This window comes from Clupea harengus, unplaced genomic scaffold, assembly GCF_900700415.2.
Source record: "Clupea harengus unplaced genomic scaffold, Ch_v2.0.2, whole genome shotgun sequence".
NCBI lineage: Eukaryota > Metazoa > Chordata > Actinopteri > Clupeiformes > Clupeidae > Clupea > Clupea harengus.
In genome coordinates, this window is record NW_024879709.1 from 61,994 (window position 1) to 81,660 (window position 19,667).

The following is a 19,667-nucleotide window of genomic DNA, read 5'->3' on the forward strand; positions in this document are numbered from 1 at the left end:
GAGTGGCGAGGCTAAAGTATGATAGTCCTCACAGAACACTGAAAGATGACATCCTGCGCGGGTGCTAACTCCACACAAAGACGTCTCTGTGTGCCCTGACATGCCCTTAAACCCTAACCAGAAATATCATCTACTGCGTTTCTCTTTTCCACTCTCAACATAGATGGCTCTCTCTTGGGCAGGCGTGGCTGCAGCATGCCAGCGACAGCACATGCCTGACCTCTGACCTTTTCAGTATAACCAATGACAGCCCTATAACAGTGGCTAATTGTGGGATCGGTTTTCCAGCACGTGTGTGTGTGTACCATCGCTGCCGTTGCTAGGAGACGGTCTGGGATTGGGCAGAGAGTATTTGGGTGTGGCGGGGAACCCACTCATCTGTCAGAAGAGCACGTGCAGGCACCAGACATGCCCTGTAGCCTCTCCTGTCTGGGGTGAGGGTTCACCTGGCTACAGGTATGTGAGGAAAATGCACTCACTGTGTGCACACACATACATACAGACAGCATCATATCACACAGACTGATTTGGAATATAGACGACTGATATTCCAATGTCAGACAATTCATCATCTTAAAACATGGAAAAAAGTAACTGTCATAAATAACTGGAAAAAATAGCAGGTGTTATTTGCCAAGGGACCTGTTTTTGCATGAGAATGCTTCACTGAATTACAACAAAGGCCTAGCTGGCCTTTGCAAATAACATTGAAGATCCAAAAAAAAACATAAAAAAAAAACAGCGCAAGTGGTAGATTCACGGAAACCCTTTTAGGGTTATACACAGGTCAGCATAAAGAAAGACAAAAGGGTTGATGAAGTTGATGTGTTGTCCAGCTTTAACCCAAAAATGAGAGCGAGAGAGAGAGAGAAAGTTATTCTATGTCTGACCGAGATGTTCTTTGTACATGTGTCACTGCATGTGAGCTTACAGCCTTTGGATTTAAGGACCCCCTGCTGCCCGGGTGTTTACCACCTCAGCGAACACGGAGACAAGTGCAACAGATGTGGGAAGGAGAGCGGATGACAATGAGGGGGAAAAAGTTCTGCCGGCCAGCCATTTGTAGGCACAGTGGAACGAATTCTGGCAGAGATCCGCCGAAAGCCTGTTTGAGAGGAGGAGACAAACGCCACTTTGAAATAAAAGATTTCCATTTCTACAATATCCAGTGATTTAATGAGCGCAGCCCCCAGACCGGCGGGACTGATGTCTTTCTCCACTTTCCCTGCTCCTTGCTAGAGTTGGTCCCACCCCATATGCGAAACGCTTTGTCGCCAGGGGGAAAAGTTTTCCTTTTTTTTTACTTTCTTCAGCATCAAGTGCAATCCACACCGCGGAGTCTGGCTCCGACTTCCCACTGCCTTTTTGGTGGACGGGATTTCAGAGGGAGCGGACTGTCGCCCACTGATAAGAATACCTCGGGGATGAAGTTTTAAATTCTCTTTCCTCTCTGGGATACTATTGATTCAATAAACAATCTGCTGCGGATTTCACATATCCATCAATCGGATGCTATCAGGTAAGAAGCCTTTACTGTTTTTGTAACAAAGGAGACTGGATGCATTGGTTAATTTATTTCGAAAGACATTTACGTCTCGTTGGTGTCTTTTATGAGTTATCCGGAGAGAAGTATTTTTAAGATTGTTTGGGTATCGCCCATACCAGATGAAAGATTGATGTTTACAGTCTGTGATTAATCAAAATGTGTATAGTATTTTGATCTAGCTCCACAAATGATTTAATCGTACAAACAGTTTCTTATGAATTTCGGAATTAGAAATCAAGCAAGATAACTTGAAACTATTAGAGTTGGATTCCCATAATATTTTAACTTCAGTTTCTACTGTAATTCTCATCTAATTTCTCAAGTAATTAAGGGGTTTTAACAATATCATTATTTTATACCTTGAATTTTCTGAAGTCTTATTAGTAGGGCCCCCATACAGCAAAGTGCACAGCATGCAAAATACTTTGATGCTTTTTCTGGGTTTTTTCCTCTCCTTTGAAATATATCTGAATGTATTATTAGTAAATGGCTATATGGCGAGCGTATTTCATTTAACCCCTTGAGGCACTTTGGGATGAAGTGGCCGTTTAGAGATTTTCACTTATTAAAATAATTATCACCCAATTGTGCCATTACTGATTCTCGTCGGCAGAAGAGAACAGTTCACGATAGCTCACCATAGTTTGATAAAAGTGGGTCAAAATTAAGATGAACTTGTTAATTCATTAATTTAGCCTATATGCTGTGTAAGTGGACACTGCCCTCGCGTCATAAACGCCTCTGAATGAATCCATGCAACCATGGGCGAATATCAATCTCTAGCGCCATCGTTAGGCTGGACATGCAGCGGGGCGATTAATGTGCTGATCTGTGGAATTCCTGCGACCCCTGACTGGAGTGGAAATATGCAGTTGCGAGGTTATACTGTAATGGAAAGTCCCTTACAGTTAAGAGACGGATTTTTGAACCACAGCATTATATCAACACTTGTCATTTCCGGGGACAAAACGAGAACATTAATGCACAATGTGACTGTTAAATCTGAATTTGATAATTTCTTATTTCAAATATTTTTATTATCAGCGGTCTAAAAAAAGGCAGAAATGAAAATGTTGAAGGAAATTTATGAGAAGTATCTGCAGGTGCAGAATTTCCTCCTGCAGGGGCACTGCAAAGCGCGCTCTCAGGGCACTGTTTGCCTGGCGTGCTTTCTTAACTGGTCCTTTCCTTGGTCACACACTTTGAGACTGCGTGGGACTCTCATGGACAAATAATAGCCCATCAGGATAATCGTGTGAGCGAATAGGCTTCTGGTGCGTGTGTTGTGCGACTTGGCTCCCGTTAGGAAACATTTTCCTGCTGGAGATGCGGTCAGATGGCGTATGGCGTTTCCGTCTCACGCTCGCACGTTCGCCTAATCGAAGGGGGATGCACGAGAGCCCCCAGGTGATGAAGGGCATCTTCAACAGATTTGGCTGTGAGGTGGATTCATAGATGTGAAGCAGCCTGTCACATATTACACAGGCCCGTGACTATAATCACTCACCGCTGTCTTCGGTCATGAAATAACATTTGCAGGCTGATACGGTTACAATGGGGCGAAGCCACATTATCTATCCTAATGGAAATGTAGTTCCATTCACCGGAAAGTAGCCTACCGTTGCTCTGGCTACTGACACGCATGTGTTATTTGCTTTTCAGCACATCTCAAAGTGATGGTCTGGTGAAGGCATTAAATAGTCCTAAAACCGAAACGTCACCTATTAGAGGAGGGCACTGATTTGAGCAGCAAACTCGGGTAGACTGGTTTAATAGCTTGGCTGTGATGGCCAACATTCAACCCTTCACATCTTCAGACTCGCTGAAAGCAGACAGAAGAAGCGCAAGTTACAGCAGCGGCAGACGAAACCAGATACCGGTCATTACGGACAGCTAACGGTACGGCGAGAGGCAGGCATCCAAACCACCGACTTCAGTGAGCATAGAAGCACGGGGACAGTACCCCCCTTATTCTCCCTCAGCTCAGTTCACCACAGGCTTCATCAATCTCCCCTAACCATAGAGCCTTATGTCAACTGAATAGCACGCTGGGGCGTTTTAGAGACTCCTCTCTAAGTGTATGAGAGAGACGTGGCTTCACAGACTATGGTAATCACGGGCTTCGTGTGCCACTGCTGAGTGCGTGTAGGGTGTCCTGGGCCGTGGTGTTAGCGGATTGAAATACGACCAAGCAAACGTAGGGAACACTTAATCTTGCTGGTTTACAATTTTATATTTTGAAAACATTCAAAGATTCCACCCCACCCCCCACCCCCGCACACACAGCGTGAAAGAGAGACAGACGGTGATGATCATATCCATATTGTTCTGTTTATTATACCATCAGGCAATGGGTTCACGATTCAGGACAGCAGACCAAGACTCTTTGGTGAGGTTTATAATAGCGTATCTATCTGTATGTGTCCATCTTGTGGTAAACATTGGTACTGCAGTAGAACTTGGTAACATTCTGAGGTAATATCAGGTCATGAATGATGTAGAAAAAATAATTGGCCACAGAAAACGTTTTCCCATAAATAATTGTAAAGGTCGTGGTCACTGCCAGTCTCACTGCCAAATGCGTCATTTTTGTATACATTATAGCTATGTAAACGTTTATTGTGAGGTTGACCATAAGTGCCGTATCTCTGTGATGTTGAATATGCATTTCCCAATTATGACTCATCAATATGTTGATTTAGTGAGGTCTGGTGGTGCTGTACATTCTGTTCTCTCGATCATGAGATTGACAGGAAACAGCCTGTTTGTATGGGCTACAGCACACAAAGACTGTATACACTTACCCTAAACTCCTCAGAGTCTGCAGCAATCAAATGTGTGTGGAATTGTATGTAAATGAGACAGCGGCGACAGCTGTTCAACAGGCTGAGTTTGCCCCTCAGAAGCAGCAGTCAGTATCTGTATCAGCATCAAGCTAACAGACTGGAACAGCGAAACACTAAGACACAGCAGAACATCTGTTGAGCAAAGGAGGACGGAAGCCAAGACTGTCTTCTACAGCTATTTGCCAGAGTTAATTCAGTTCAACTACTTAAGTGTTATATACACACAGTAGACTGGCTGTGGCAAGAACTCAGAAATAACAGAAAAGCAGGAATAACAATAGCTGTAATAAGAGGTGGGTGTGGTGGTCTATCCAAAATCATGAATGTGCCCTTAAGTGGCCTCTAGTTGCATCAGTATGTGGGATCTCTGGGTATTGTACCCTTGACCTGGGTAATGTTAGCACCTTGCGCTACCAGTTGAGCTACACCTCTGAAAAGAATACTTAGTTGATCCAGGGGTTCTACGGGTAAGAAGGTACTGGCAAGATGTTTTGGACGTCTCTGGTGTGGTGCAGGTACAGCCTGGTTTGGGAATCAAAGGGCTTTAAAAACTAGACGTACCACACAATAGTGCGTAATATGACCGAGATATGAAAGAGATAATGAGCGTGTGTAATAAGTGTGTGATCTTGAATGATATGTTTCTGGCAACATAGACTAAAAAGGTTGTTGTATGTATTCTGAGTGAAAATGTAAGGAACTACAATTTGTGGATGTGGCAGCTATAGACTGATTGGTGTGGGTGTGACGCAGTTCCTGTGAGTTACGTTCAGTCTAGTGAATATGTGGATGAGTGGGACTTCATAACAGATACATTTTTGTGCTAAATTTGGACATTTTGTGAAATTTACATTTATACATAAGCAACATTATGAGCTTCATTGTATAACTGGACTTGGCATTTATTTAGGTTTTGAAAAATAGGCATGTATGTATAAAATGTAAGATTATTAGTTGAAGATAAGAATGTTTGAAAACAATACTAAATGTAGACTACTGACATTTATAACAGGACAGGGCTATGCACTATGATAATAATAAGTTGAAATATAGCCGGGAGCAGCGATCACCGGGGTCCAAGCAGGGTGCGACCTGCCCCAGGTAGTGAAATGATGGTTGAATGATCTGACCGCTTGAACAGGTGAAAGAGAACCATTTGAATTTTGTTAATGTTGAAATTCATTTTAAAGATGTGTAACTCCGAAGCCTGATGATATGTGAAGCCCCACACTGCAAATCCACAGGATTGGTTCCTTAGGTATGTGACGTATGAAACCCAGGCTGTCTGATTGGTTCCTTAGGTATGTGACGTATGAAACCCAGGCTGTCTGATTGGTTCCTTAGGTATGTGACGTATGAAACCCAGGCTGTCTGATTGGTTCCTTAGGTATGTGACGTATGAAACCCAGGCTGTCTGATTGGTTCCTTAGGTATGTGACGTATGAAACCCAGGCTGTCTGATTGGTTCCTTAGGTATGTGACGTATGAAACCCAGGCTGTCTGATTGGTTCCTTAGGTATGTGACGTATGAAACCCAGCTTGATTCTGAGACTGCCATTGCATTACAGCACACGGCAGTTCCAAGGTGGAAATACTCAGCCATGGCGTTGACTGCTTATTTCACGTATGCTTATGTCCTGTATCATATAAAAAACACCATATGAAAGTGTTAACAAGGTTCAAAACTTGATTTTCACTGGAGGGGAAGATTGAGATTGGCCATTCACACAGGCATGTATTGGCTGCTGAATTTTGATTGGCCATTGACATTTTGTGAAGTTTGAACCTTAATATCAGAAGATATTGGCTAATTTGTGTGCTAGATTTTTCCGTTGAACATTGTTCACTAGGTGGTGCCACTCCACAAATGAATCGTAATGAGCAAGGGTGATTTTTGAGCTATTGCCCAAAGTGTGCTTTGAGCCTACCCCACTCAAGGGGGCGCTAGCACGAAGTGAAATGCACACCTAGGGACACAAACCTTATATACCGTATCAGCCATGTGGGGCTACAACCATACCAACTCTCATGAGGATCGGTGAAGTCTAGGTATAGGATATTGTCAACCAGAAATTGGTGAAATAAAGTGTGGAAGAAGAAGAAGAAGTGTCCTGTGTGGCAGTCATAATAATGCATAATTTAAAAATTCAGATATATTCAGTGCCAAAAACAGATATGTCATTCAGCTGATAGAATTCAAATGGCTATCAAAGCCTCCTACTCCCTTACCTTAAGTGAGGGAAATGTACCGTGTGATGAGGAGTGTCCTGTGGTTGTGTAAGCAGTCACAGTGTCGTCCAGAACACACCTCACTGTCCAGAAACTTTGTCTCAGAGGGAGCGAGAGAGAGACAGAGAGAGATGAGATGTCTGTTGATGTTGTATAGACATTTGTTTTCTGAAATTCATACTGTACATCCTGTCATCTCACTATCTCCTTCCATTGTCCGTGCATGTGTTCACGTGTGTGTGTGTGTGTGTGTGTGTGTGTCTTTGAGTGTGTGTGGATTCCTAGGCCCAGGTGCATGTTCAGTGCAACGACCCAGGGATAAATCAATCAGGGGCTTAGGGCTACTGTTGTGGTATGGTATGTTTGTACAGTAATAATCTCATAATACTGTATGTGTGTGTGTGTGTGTGTGTGTTTTCTCAGACCCAGGAGCTTGGTCAGTGCAATGGGCCCCGTACCCGTGTGTGTCCTGCTCTCCGTGGCGCTGTGTGTCCTGGCGGTGCGGAGTGTGAACGCGGAGGATGAGGACGACAGCTACACCTGGCCGCAGTGGAATGTGCCTCTGGTCCGTGAGAAGCGGACGGTGCGCCTGAGCAGCACAGCCTTCTCCGCCCACCCCAGGGCGAGCTGCACGGCACCTGCGGGATCGAGTGCCAGCAGGGCCTGCCGGACCCCAGCGTGTCTGAGCTGGAGCGCCTGCTCTCCTACGAGACGGTGTACGAGAACGGCACTCGCACGCTCACCACCGTCGCCCTGCAGGGGCTCAACGAGGCACAGGCCTGGCCCGGAAAACTCCCCGGCCACTCGCGTCGCAAGCGAGAGGTCTACGGCGTCGACACGCGCTTCACTATCGCCGACAAGCAGTTTTCCACCAAGTACCCCTTCTCCACGACGGTGAAGATCTCCACGGGCTGCTCGGCGTGCTGGTGTCGCCGAAGCACGTGCTGACGGCTGCCCACTGCATCCATGACGGCCGCGACTACGTGAGCGGAGCGCAGAAGCTGCGCGTGGGCGTGCTGAAAGAGCGTTCCCGCCGCCGAGGGAAAGGAGGAGGGAAGGGCCGTGGGCGCGGGAGAGGACGCAAGAGAAAGGGAGAGGAGGAGAACGATGACGCTGACGACAACGAGGCTGATGGTGGAGAACCCGAGGAAGGGAAGGGGAGAGGCAGGGCAGACGCAAGGGCAGGAAAGGTCGCAGTCGTAGCCGGCGTAGCGCAGACTCTGGCCAGCCCTCTTTCCGCTGGACCACCGTGAAGCAGACGCAAGTCCCCAAGGGCTGGTTCAAGGGGGGGTCCCAGAATGTTTCAGCTGACTACGACTATGCCATCTTGGAGCTGAAGAGATCCCAGAAGACCCGCTTCATGGATCTAGGCATCGTCCCGTCCATCAAGAAGCTGCCCGCCGGACGCATCCACTTCTCGGGCTTTGACGACGACCGACCAGACCAGCTGGTGTACCGCTTCTGCGCTGTATCCGAGGAGTCCAACGACCTGCTGTACCAATACTGCGATGCCAAGCCGGGCTCCAGCGGCTCAGGCATCTACGTCCGCCTGAAGGAGCCCGGCAAGAAGCAGTGGAAGCGTAAGATCATCGGCGTCTTCTCCGGGCACCAGTGGGTGGACGTGAATGGCGCACAGCAGGACTACAACGTGGCCGTTCGCATCACGCCCCTCAAGTTCGCTCAGATCTGTCACTGGGTCCACGGTGACTCCAGCATCTGCAAGGCCACCTGAGCACAGGTAAACCACCAAACGCCTCCCCGTACTGCTCATTTAACTCCTCACTAAGTTACCTCCCGTGCCTCCTCTTCACCCTCGATAGAAGCCCGACTCAGGAACGGATATGGGCCAGGTCTGGGCCGGGCCTAATCTGGGATCAACTGCTATCGTGGCCAGTAGTCCTCCACAGTCACGGCAGACCACCATCGCCTCGTTGCAACAGTTGCACACCAGTGACTACACAGACATGTCTGTTGATAGCAGAACTCGTCAAGAGATAATAAGAAGAATAACGTTTCTTCAGTTTTTTGTTTTTTTTATTTATTTAATTTTGAAAAACAAACACGCTTCTGAAAAATCACAGTGCCAAGACTGGACTTAGAATTAGTTTGTTTGCTGTTTCTCTTTAAAGGCAGTACATTTTCACCAAGTTTCAGTGAGTTTATGACAACTTTTCTGAACTAAAGCATTTGCTTCTTTGTATTTGTTTTTGTCCACCTGCATTTTCTGTTCTGTCTGTTAAAGACTACCCAGCCACATCTTAATCAGTGTTGCTTTGTAAAATGGGAGGCTTTCACTTTTCTTTTTGCCTGTCTTTCTACGTGTGTTGAATTAATAATATAGGTAGGCGATGGCTTTATAAAAATATGACACAGAAAAATGTCTTTTTCTGAGAAAATAAAAACCCTTGGTGTACACTTGCAGAGCTTCTATGAGAATACACACATTTAATAAATATTTCCAATAGATCTGAGGGTAATTTAAAAATTACATATTTTGATGACATTCCTTTTTATATTAAATAGCTCCTCTTAAAAAATATTTTTACTTTTGATGGATTAAGTTGTGAATTGTGTCATATTTCTAAAAGTATTTCCTTATATTTCCTTACCTTTAATAACATAAGCAGTAGAGTTATACATGTATGTGGTTTCGGGGTTCATGCACATAACCTTTTGGTGCTTCTGAAGTCACATGGTGCTAAAGTACTATTTAAACACTTTTGGAAGACCTGCCAGAATATAATTTGATAGCCTAGTACTGTACCTATGTATTTAATAACAGGCTAAGTTGATGAGGTCATTGGAACAGGGCTTATTTAACCCCTTTAAAAGAAGGGGAGAGATTTAGTTCAGTTTGTGAGTATTACTAGACATACTACTAGTAACTGTAAAATCAAATGTGTTCGTATAGATTTGTCTAGATTTAAAAAATCCATTGCTGAAATCTTGTTTATTTTGTACATCCGTTTTCTAAAAAATTAAACAATTTGTCAAATTGAGGACCAAATAAAGAAAAAAACTTGCATCTGTTTTAGACTGAGGAATGGGGACAACTAATATGATTGTATGATAATCAACAAGAATGATGAAAAAACACATGGGTCTGTCTTTCTTCCTGCTACATGAAGAATAAGTCATATCAACAGGCTGCTGTCAACCTGCGGAACAATTTAGTTAAAGCTGACTACCTGGTTTTCGTACACAAACCTGCATTGAATTGAACTGACGTGTGGCCTACAAAACCAAATGGCAGACAAGGTCCTAAAATACGCTGAGGTGAATCTGAGGTAACAGAGACACGCATAACAACGACATTCAAGTGGGGGAAACTTTACCAGAAAGACTGTTTTAACATCATACAAATCATGAACATTTTACCTTCTGAATCTAGATACAAACTGCCAATGCTTCATAGGTAATCCACATCTAGCAGCTACAGTTCATTAGTTCCCAGTGTTATCTTGACAAAGTCTTATTGAAAATCTATCCATGAAGAATTGTAAGAAACACATAGGGAGTCCAGTGTCAGAACCAGTTGATCTTGCTCCAAGCTGAGACGCTGATAAAAGCAAAAAATGCAGACGTGTCTTGTTTTGTCTGTGAGTTTATTGCATCTCTGAGGTCTTACATGCACTGAAAAGGGGCATTATAAACAAAAATAAACCAGTCCTTAAAAAAACAAAAGCCTTTTGAAATTAAAAATAAATGCTTCTTTTCACCCCATCTCCCTCCCCAAGATCCTATCAGGTCCATCATTTATTTCACAAAAACAGTCGACTTACAGTCACTTGATATGACGACACAAAGAGCTACCAGTTATATAGGGTAACTGTACAGAATATGACTGGATTCCATTGGGTTCTACAGAGCTGCCTTGAAACACATTAGAAACACTGTTCAACAGTGACCTCATCCAGGTGCACAGATCCTACTGTGCCAACTACACTTCCAACTCTTCACCAGCAGAGGGAGCAGTGGGGACATGGTGGTGCTGGATAACCAAAGAGTGGATTATGTGTAGGCCTGGGTAAGACCAGTTCCAAGGGAAAACAGGGACCAATCTCCAGACTAGGTATCTTCTACGGTAATACAAAAATAACACTAAAAGGACCACCCTCAGTCTGGCAATAACAAAGCACTAGCAACTATGAGAGTCAAACACAACATTTCACTGACGAGGACACTGTGACCAGCAGGGATGTTTTGGTCGCTCAAACATGGGCCTTTATTACAGGCTGTTCCTATGTTTCTTTCATCACTGACATACACAGTCCGGCTACTGAAATTTTATAGTTTTGCAATCAATTCTACAAGACGAAATCCAATAGGTCTGAAGTAATCTCCAAAAATAAAAAAGGCCGATATGTACTCGTGGATAAAATATCCTCAAATGTAAACAACAGTTTGACCATTTCAGCAAACTGTTAAAAGTACATTTAAATAACGCGAACAAAAGCGAATAAATAAATAAGTTACGGATAAAAATAAATTAACACACTGAAACCTGACAACATTGTTGGTCTGGATTTCCGAAGCTGACACTTGCTCTTCATTTGTATATATTTACCTTAGATATTCATATATTCATATTTGTTACCCAACATGTTTGATTGATAATGGGATATAATTATGGCCACATGACTTCTTATCATTTAATATCAGACTCACATCGATACGCCGTTCACACAGACATACAGAGTATTGAGAAAGTCCTCGGATGCCCTGGTATGTTTTTACAGAGAGCAATCAACTTACTGCACGTTTGCAAAATGACACACGTTACATTTCTGCAAAACAGGTGTACAAGGAGGGGGAGGGGAGGTCATGGAGGGGGGTCATGCCCAGACACTGATGGTTCTGACCAAAAGTCCAGAGAGTGTCAGGGTGTCACACACACACGCGCGCATACACAGGCACACATACACACACACCCACTGCATTCAGTTCAAATGGCAACACTTGAAAAAGAACCTTAAATACATATGCCATCTTTCTTTTTTTAAATATTGTTATGCATAATTTTTTTTAATGGTTCTGTTTTTTTAGTTCCTTTTTGTATGGACGAAAAAACATTACACCAATATAAGCACAAGCTCATTTTCTCTCTCTCTCGCTCTCTCTCTCACTCTCTCTATAGTTCACTTCACACTTTGAGCTACACATTTAAGAGACTAGGGGAGGGGTGAGTGGGCATTACAGGAGAGAGTAGGTGGGGGCAGTGAGAAGTTTTGGGGTGGGGGTGGGGTGGGGGGGGGGGTTCAGTCGGGGCTCTGTTTATCTCGGGGGTGGAGGGGGCGCCAGGCAAACGTATTCCACTCCAATCCAGACTAAAATAAGGAATAAAATCTGAAAGAAGAAGAGGAAACACAACTCATAAACATCAAATCTCACTCATAATTAGAGCTCTTGTCATGTCAGAAGTTTGCTAAGTATAGTATGCTATGTAGTCACACTGCTGAATCACACGAGATATGGTCAATCATATAGGCTATGCTTGTGTGCTTGTGCGTGTGTATTGTGTGGCATGCAACATCCATTAATGAATGAATTACCATCTGAATGGTTACGGTAACAGAGCTCTGGCTGCCTACCTGGGTGATCACATGAAGTCCTTGAGGTCAAGATCAGCCAGGGGGTCTTTTGGCTTCTTGGGGCTCGGGACAGCAGGTCCAGGGGTCAGCTGGGGGGCATTACAATGTAGAAGGGTAAAAAGACAACATCAGCTCCACTGCACGGTCCATTTGACTGCAAGGAGACTGAGGAGTGATGTGGACCTCTCTATATTCATTGTGAAAAGTCATTACGCCTCCCATTGCAACAATACATTTTTAGATGGCTATTTAATTGTTCATATCAAGGGAGCAGATGGCAGTGTATGTGCTTGATATATACCTATAAGACTTAACAGAATCACCTCAAGTGACCTAAACGGTTCCTCACAGAGGGCAAGTTAATGTTGCTGTACACATTGACAATCGGCTCATTTACCAGTGATTTTAAATATACAATGACAGATATACAACTTAGACATTATTGTAGCTGAAGTTGCAATGAATAAAAAAAAAGTAATTGGAAATACTACTAAAACTGTTTAAACTGACAACAACTATTGTCAACTATGACACACACACACACACACACACACACACACACAGATATATATATATGTATAGTTTGTCTGTTTGATTGTATACCGGTGCTCCTGGCGAAGCGACACCGCGAGGAGGTCTCATCATGGGCTGGCCCATCAGTGGCGCTCCCATGGGAGCCATCATAGGAGCCACAGGGGCAGCAGCTGGGGGCTGGAGAGGGGGGGAGGGAGAGAGAGAGAGATGAGAGGACAAGCAGAAGAGAGAGAGAGAGAGGTTTAACACTCTTTTATTAAACCATTGTTTTCTCACACTATTATACCACTAGAACACATGATTCACCTGACGAGACAGACCTCCAACTGACTAGAGAGAGGGGGATAGAGAGAGAGAGACAGAAAAAGAGAGAGAGAGAGAGGTTTAACACTCCTTTATTTAACCGAGGTTTAACACTCCTTTATTTAACCGTACCACTGTCTTGCATTAGACATAGTCTTACATCACTAAATCACATACCCCTTCAGGCCCCTCCCATTTCCCCTAAAATCACATAGCAACATCCCCACACCCCAAAACACTATGTGTTTATCACACTTTATTTTTTACACTTCATTAACCAAGATATAATAAGTATATTCAGTCTTAATGTGACCCTTCACCATCCCATATAGCTCATAAGGACCCATGGTGACACAGCTCTCACAAACCATAAAATGGTCCCTTTGTATGTGGTCCAATGTTTTTCATATATCCCCCATAAAACAAAGGAAAAATGGGTTAAAACCTCATCAGAATCTACTGAGCCCACTCCCAAGATTCTGTTCTTCCAGGTCTTCCAAATGGCCAGCTTAGCTGACCCCAATAAAAAGTTTCACAAACAGACCCCATGCTTCATCTTCACCTTGTACCCTGGGCCATTAATAAAACAACGACACGAGAAACTTCCCCCAACCCTCCAAACCATTCCCTCAAGCATTCAAGAAAGCCCCTTTAATCTTTTACGGTACACTAACAAATGATCCACTGTCTCATCCTTCCCACAAGAAAGGATAGCCTCTTCCGACGATTGGATTCAGCTGTGCCACGTATCTATTTGTAGACCTGTGTACGAGCCTCAACTGTAGATCGGCCATATGTTTCTCAACTGGAGGTTTATACAAAGACCTCCAACACTCTCTAAATGAGACTTCTGGCCCAAACACTTTTCACCACCTCTATGCCTTCACCTTTCTCTCAGCACAGACTGGTGGCTCACCTTTATATACGCCAAATAGAGAGAGAGAGACAGAAAGGAAGAGAGAGTGTGTGTGTGAGAGAGAGAGAGAGTGGGAGAGAAAGAGTGAAAGACAGGGAGAGACAAAGTGATGGGGGAGGAGATATCCTCTCATAGCAACCAAATATAATCTGTGTTTTAGTGGGATGGATGTCTTGAACTCACCATGACAAAGCCCTGCATGGCTCCAGCTGGAGGTGTGGGTGGAGCACCAGTCTGGGGACAGGGAAAGAGTGAACACACACAACTCACACACCCTTGGCAGGAAGGAGTTACGACACAAACACAGTCCTTCCATAATGTTTCTTTTCTTACAGGTCTCATTAATCTATTATTCCATGCGGATGATTTTATGCATGATGCCTCTTGTTTGAAAAATCATATGACTTTCCAGACAGAACCAAAAACAACATTATTCTGAATCACTATCATTTTTTTAGAATGATCCAATTATGATTTCTTCAGCTTTTTAAAACACCTTCACTTTTTTAAAACACCTGATGTGCTCAAAACTGAAGAGGGTGTTATGGAGTCAATCACAAGATAACATAGAGAGGGAGAGAGAGAGAGAGTAAGAGAGGGAGAGAGAGAGAGAGAGTTTGAGAGAGGGAGAGAGAGTTATGTTGAAAATGATCATCTACAATGATCTAAATGGTCAGTAAAAGGTCAGTTCTCATTGCAACTGAAGCCTGTGTCCTTCTAATCCACTCCAGGGCCAGGCAGGGTGTATTCCCCCACAGGAACCTCTGGCCCATCATCAGGCTCAGGCCGACAGAGAGGCAAGAGCTGCTCTATGGGTGACGACGGACTGAATTGTTCTCTTACCATCTGAGCAGCAGGGGCTCCCCAAATAGAAGGGGCAACCTGCGGGGTCCAGTTTGCCCCGCCTGTTAGCTTCTTCTCACTCCACTGCTGGTCCCTAATGGAGTAGACACTTGTCAATCAACCTCATTCAACCAATCAATCATCCCCTCCCATCTATCAATCATATTATATCTGCAATTGACACCCCCTGGGGAAAGTGAGACACATTCAATGTAGAGTGGCTGAGGGGCTCAGCAGTTTACTCAAATTACGACTCAGACCAAATCAATCTATCAAGTATGACTCAGGCCAATTCAATTCAATCACTCCTCACTGCTGACTGAGGCTCTAGATCAATACTGCCCACAGCTGAGGAAGGCGACTGCCTGAAGAAGATTGATCAATACAAACCAAAAGCAGTTCAAATTAAATGGCTAGATTGAGAGTGGTTTAGAAAAACCTAAAACCGAATTTGATCATCTACAGACACACACGCAAACACTCACAGATACACACACACACACACCACAAAACTTACTTCTTCTGGGTTGCAACTCCCAAATCTGCAATTGAAAGAGAAACTATCAGTTCCAGGACCTCACTCTATATCTGTGGTGATTACGGTCATCATTACCCTCAATACCTGTTGTAACTCTTTATAAAAACACAGTTCAACTGCTACAACCCATGATATTTAATATGATAACAACCCCATAGTATTTAATATGATAACAACCCATAGTATTTAATATGATAACAACCCATAGTATTTAATACGAATATTCACTGATTGTTAAAAACCAGCAGCCATATTTAATAACTAAGTAATGGGCCCCTGTGTAGCATGCTGTTTGTCACCACATACTTCCAACCAGGTTAGCTAGGGATGAGTCCAGGTCTCCTCCAATGGGTTTGGCAGGTGGGGTTGCAGCGGCTGGAGCCGGAGCTGGAGCTGGAGCTGGGGCTAACGGAGCTCCAGCAGGCACTAATGGGGCTCCTGCTCCTGGCAGCGGCGCTCCTGCTAACTGTAATCCTGCTAGCTGTACAACTGGAGCCAGCGGTGCTAGAGGAGCTAGTGGTGCTAGAGGAGCCAGCGGTACAAGAGGAGCTAGCGGTGTTACAGGAACTAGCGGCGTTACATGAGCTAGCAGCGTTACAGGAGCTAGCGGCGTTGGAGCCATGGGCGTGCCTCCGGTGCTCTGGGGCGTGACTGTGGGCATGAGCAGATCCTCTAATCCATCAAACACTGGGGAGGAAAGCAGGGAGGAAGAGGAGGAAGATGATAAGAGATCAGACAGGTAAGAATGTCTCTTGAGGTCTAGAACCTTTTATCTACCATGCGGGACTGGAGAGATCAACAGTGCAAACACACAAAGACAGACCTTACTGGAGCATTCTAAGGTCTATGTTCTGCATGCATTTAAAGCTGAGAGATCTACGACAGCACCACACAAATTAATGCTATTTTCTGTTTTTGCATTCAGGCAATACACTTTGGTAAATAAGCAAGCTTAGGTCAGGCTCCCTGTGAACATAGGGGTAATGTAAAAACACCTTGGGTGGGGACCCTTAATAAGCAATATTTAGGGAAGAACACCAAAGCACACCATTCAAACAGACAGGGAGAATTTTTTTTTCTTTTTTTGTATTAAAACATTCTAAACAATTTAGCTTCAGGCGAAAGGTCAGACATGGCTCATGCCGCAAAGCACGGTGGGAGGCAGCCTAGTGAGAACTCACCAATCACAGAGTGGAAGCAAGCAATGAGCCAGCAGAGTGAGCGAGAGCAAGAGTGAAAGAGAGAGAGAGAGAGAGAGAAGAAGAAAACAGAATGGAAGAGAGAGGGAGGGCAATCATGGTGGGGGGGTGGTGGTGGAAACAAATGGAATAAGAGAGCAAAAGAAAGAAAGAAGGAAAAAAAGAAAGAGAGAACAGAACAGAACAGAACAGAAATCGGGTCAGAAAGACATGTGTTGGGAGAGTGGGCGATGCACACAGAAGAAAAAGGGACAGAAAGAGCGAGACAGAAGGGGGAGGAGAGAAAGGCGTGTGTGAGGAATTAAGCCTTCAGCGTAGCGCTGGAACCCTCGCTGTTATGTAACCAGGGCAGCAATCTCAGCACCGCTCACTCATGCAAAACACATACAGGGCACAGCAGCAGCAGCAGCAGCAGCAGCACAGGCAACACACACGCACACACACACACACACACACACACACACACACACACACACATTGCATCTCTATTTCTATTTATCCCTTTCTCTCTCTCTCTCTCTCACACACACACACACATATTATGTCTCTCTGTCTTCCTATCTCTCTCTCTCTCTCTCACACACACACACATTACATCTCTATTTCTATTTATCCCTTTCTCTTTCTCTCTCTCTCTCTCTCTCTCACACACACACACACACACACACACACATATTATGTCTCTCTGTCTTCCTATCTCTCTCTCTCTCTTACACACACACACACACGCACACAATCATAGAATCACTCATATCTGCTGCCTAGCCAGAGCTTGGTCCAGAAAAATCACACAGCATCACATCTTGTCTTAATTGATGAGGAAATGTCCCCAATTATCAATTATCAACAATACACAACAGCTTTGTTGTACATATGATTACTATTTGTACAGAGCATGCAACCTTCAAAGTCTCTTCATAAAACCAAGGAAAGTATAACACAATTATACTGTATATTATATAACAAACACACGTCACATCAACATGACACAAACACATGTCACACAGTTTTGTTGTCAAATAATGCTCAGTGGCTTATACAGGCCGTGTCAGTCATGGAACAAACACACGCCGGGACCAGTCCTACCTGAGGCATTCAAAGCCACCAGAGGGCCGCTGTTGAGGCAGGAGCGGCGACTGTGGTTGAGAACAGGTCTCCAGTGGCCTCCAGCAGGTCGTTCTGGGCGGTCGTAGGGGCCGGAGCTGGAGCTGGAACTAGGGAGGTTGGGGCCAAAGCAGGGCCAGAGAAGGAGCTTCACCTGGGGCCAAAGATGGGACTCAGGCCTAGGAGGGAAGGTTGGGATTGGACCAATGTAGGTTTAAAGATGGAAGAACAGCTGCCATGAAGACATATATCTGCTATGTGCTGATCTTGACCTTGTTTTATGCAACCAAAATACAATACAATACAATTTTAGCTATAATGTAGCAAAGCTTTTGTAACATGAAGAAGTCATGAACACTATCTTCCTTGTATTCCATGTGGCCAGTGAACACTCTAGAATGCTGGTGTGAGTTGTGATGCTCTACCTCCCAGCAGGTCAGCTCCAGCAGTGGCAGGTGCAGCAAGCTGAAGGCCTCCACCCGAATCCCCAAAGTGTCTGGGAGGGGGAACAGAACCAGGGGGTCAGAGGGATTGGTCAACTAAACATCTATCTTCTGCTTCTAAAACACATGGGATTGATTTTTGCCGGTACAATGTTTGTGACGGTCTCCAACAGGAATACTGTGCACTACTCTCAACAGGGCAGATGGGTGTATCCACGCGCTAAACCTGTTACCCTCTGAAAGAAACACACTCATAATATCTGAAGACACACAAGTGAAATACAATCATCTTTAAGTAACTAAGTGAATAACCAGCGAGTGATATAATAATCAGTGATAGCCTAGCTACTGTACTAGTGGCGTGTCGATCATGTCTGGCCCTGATCTGGCCCTGATCTGTCAGGTTTGGCTTTGGACTCATTGGCAGCCTGAGGTGGAGGTACCTACCCCCGAAGAGGTCAAGCACCGGGACCTCAGGTTTGGAGGGAGAGGAGGCAGCGGGGGCCCCACCTACTGGAGCTGCTGGAGGGCCCGCAGGGGAAAGATCTGAGAAAGAGAGATAGAGCAGAGAGGGAAAGGGAAAGGGAGAAAGAGGGAGAGAAAGGGAGGGAGCGAGAGAGAGAGAACAGAAAGAGAGAGAGAGAGAAGAGAGGGAAAGAAGAGAAAGGGAGAGAGAGAAAGAAAGAGTGAAAGAGAGAGCAAAAAGAAAAGGAGTGACAGAACAGAGAGAAGGGGATAGAGAAATAAAAGGACACTTCGACACATTAATAGAAGGACAGTTAGATACCTAAACACTAATGAAGGAGACTCATCACACAAAGCACTGGGGAAGAACACAATGGGTTGCTTAGAGACTCACCCGACAGCAGATCACCAGTCATGTTAGCCTCCGTGGGCAGTGGGGAGGGCCCGCGGGACACCGCTGGGAGATCTAGCCAATCAGAGGCCGGAGCAGGAGGACGAGGCGGAGAAAGAGCCGGAAGCAGAGGGTAAAAGGAGAGGAAAAGAGCAGAGTGAATGCAGGAAAGAGAGAGAGAGATAGAGAGAGAGAGAGACAGAGAGAGAGACTGACATCATGCAGTTGCCAATACTTTCTTTTTGTCTCTCACAAACAAGCGTGCATCAACATGCACCGGTGGCGAGTCACCACTATGGAAGACAAACCAGGACGTGTGGAGAAAAACAGACGACAGAGAAAGGAGTTGAACAAGGGAAGGAAGAGGACGAGGAGGAACAGGACGAGGAGGAGGAACGAAGGAGACCAGAGGAGATGAAGACGTTGAACACGAAAGGAGACAGTCAGCTCTTGTACCTGCACCAAATAGGCCTATGCTAGGAGTAGCGTCTGCATTGGGTGCTGAGGGGGAGGTTTGCTTCAGGCATAGAATCAAACATATCTATGGACAAGGAACATACATACACATTAAGTTTCAACTCAGTGCATATGGGAAGCATTAAGCAGTCAGAAAGAAAGGCAAATGCAAGGGCAGCAAACAAGAGTCATAAGCGTAATCAAATTGTGATCAAAAAAGGAAAATTTTAACACAAGTTAACTTATCTCTTACGTAAAGCTCA

The 19,667-nt window shown here is 44.7% G+C and overlaps 3 long non-coding RNA genes and 1 pseudogene across 3 annotated transcripts; 1 reads left to right on the plus strand and 3 right to left on the minus strand.

The window, feature by feature from the left end:
• Positions 1-928: 928 nt before the first annotated feature.
• LOC122129939 lies at positions 929-9,036 on the plus strand (annotated as a pseudogene).
• A 2,849-nt stretch (positions 9,037-11,885) lies between these two features.
• Positions 11,886-14,206, minus strand: LOC122129941. Its single transcript, XR_006151820.1, has 4 exons — positions 14,149-14,206; positions 12,816-12,923; positions 12,213-12,301; positions 11,886-11,967 (listed from the first exon to the last, which is right to left on the minus strand). It is a non-coding gene; the product is annotated as an uncharacterized LOC122129941 (long non-coding RNA).
• Positions 14,207-14,638: 432 nt separating this feature from the next.
• On the minus strand, positions 14,639-15,846 carry LOC122129942. Its single transcript, XR_006151821.1, has 3 exons — positions 15,653-15,846; positions 15,326-15,350; positions 14,639-14,902 (listed from the first exon to the last, which is right to left on the minus strand). It is a non-coding gene; the product is annotated as an uncharacterized LOC122129942 (long non-coding RNA).
• Positions 15,847-18,353: 2,507 nt separating this feature from the next.
• Positions 18,354-19,467, minus strand: LOC122129943. The gene is made up of 3 exons (XR_006151822.1): positions 19,405-19,467; positions 18,952-19,023; positions 18,354-18,638 (listed from the first exon to the last, which is right to left on the minus strand). It is a non-coding gene; the product is annotated as an uncharacterized LOC122129943 (long non-coding RNA).
• Between the last annotated feature and the right edge of the window lie 200 nt (positions 19,468-19,667).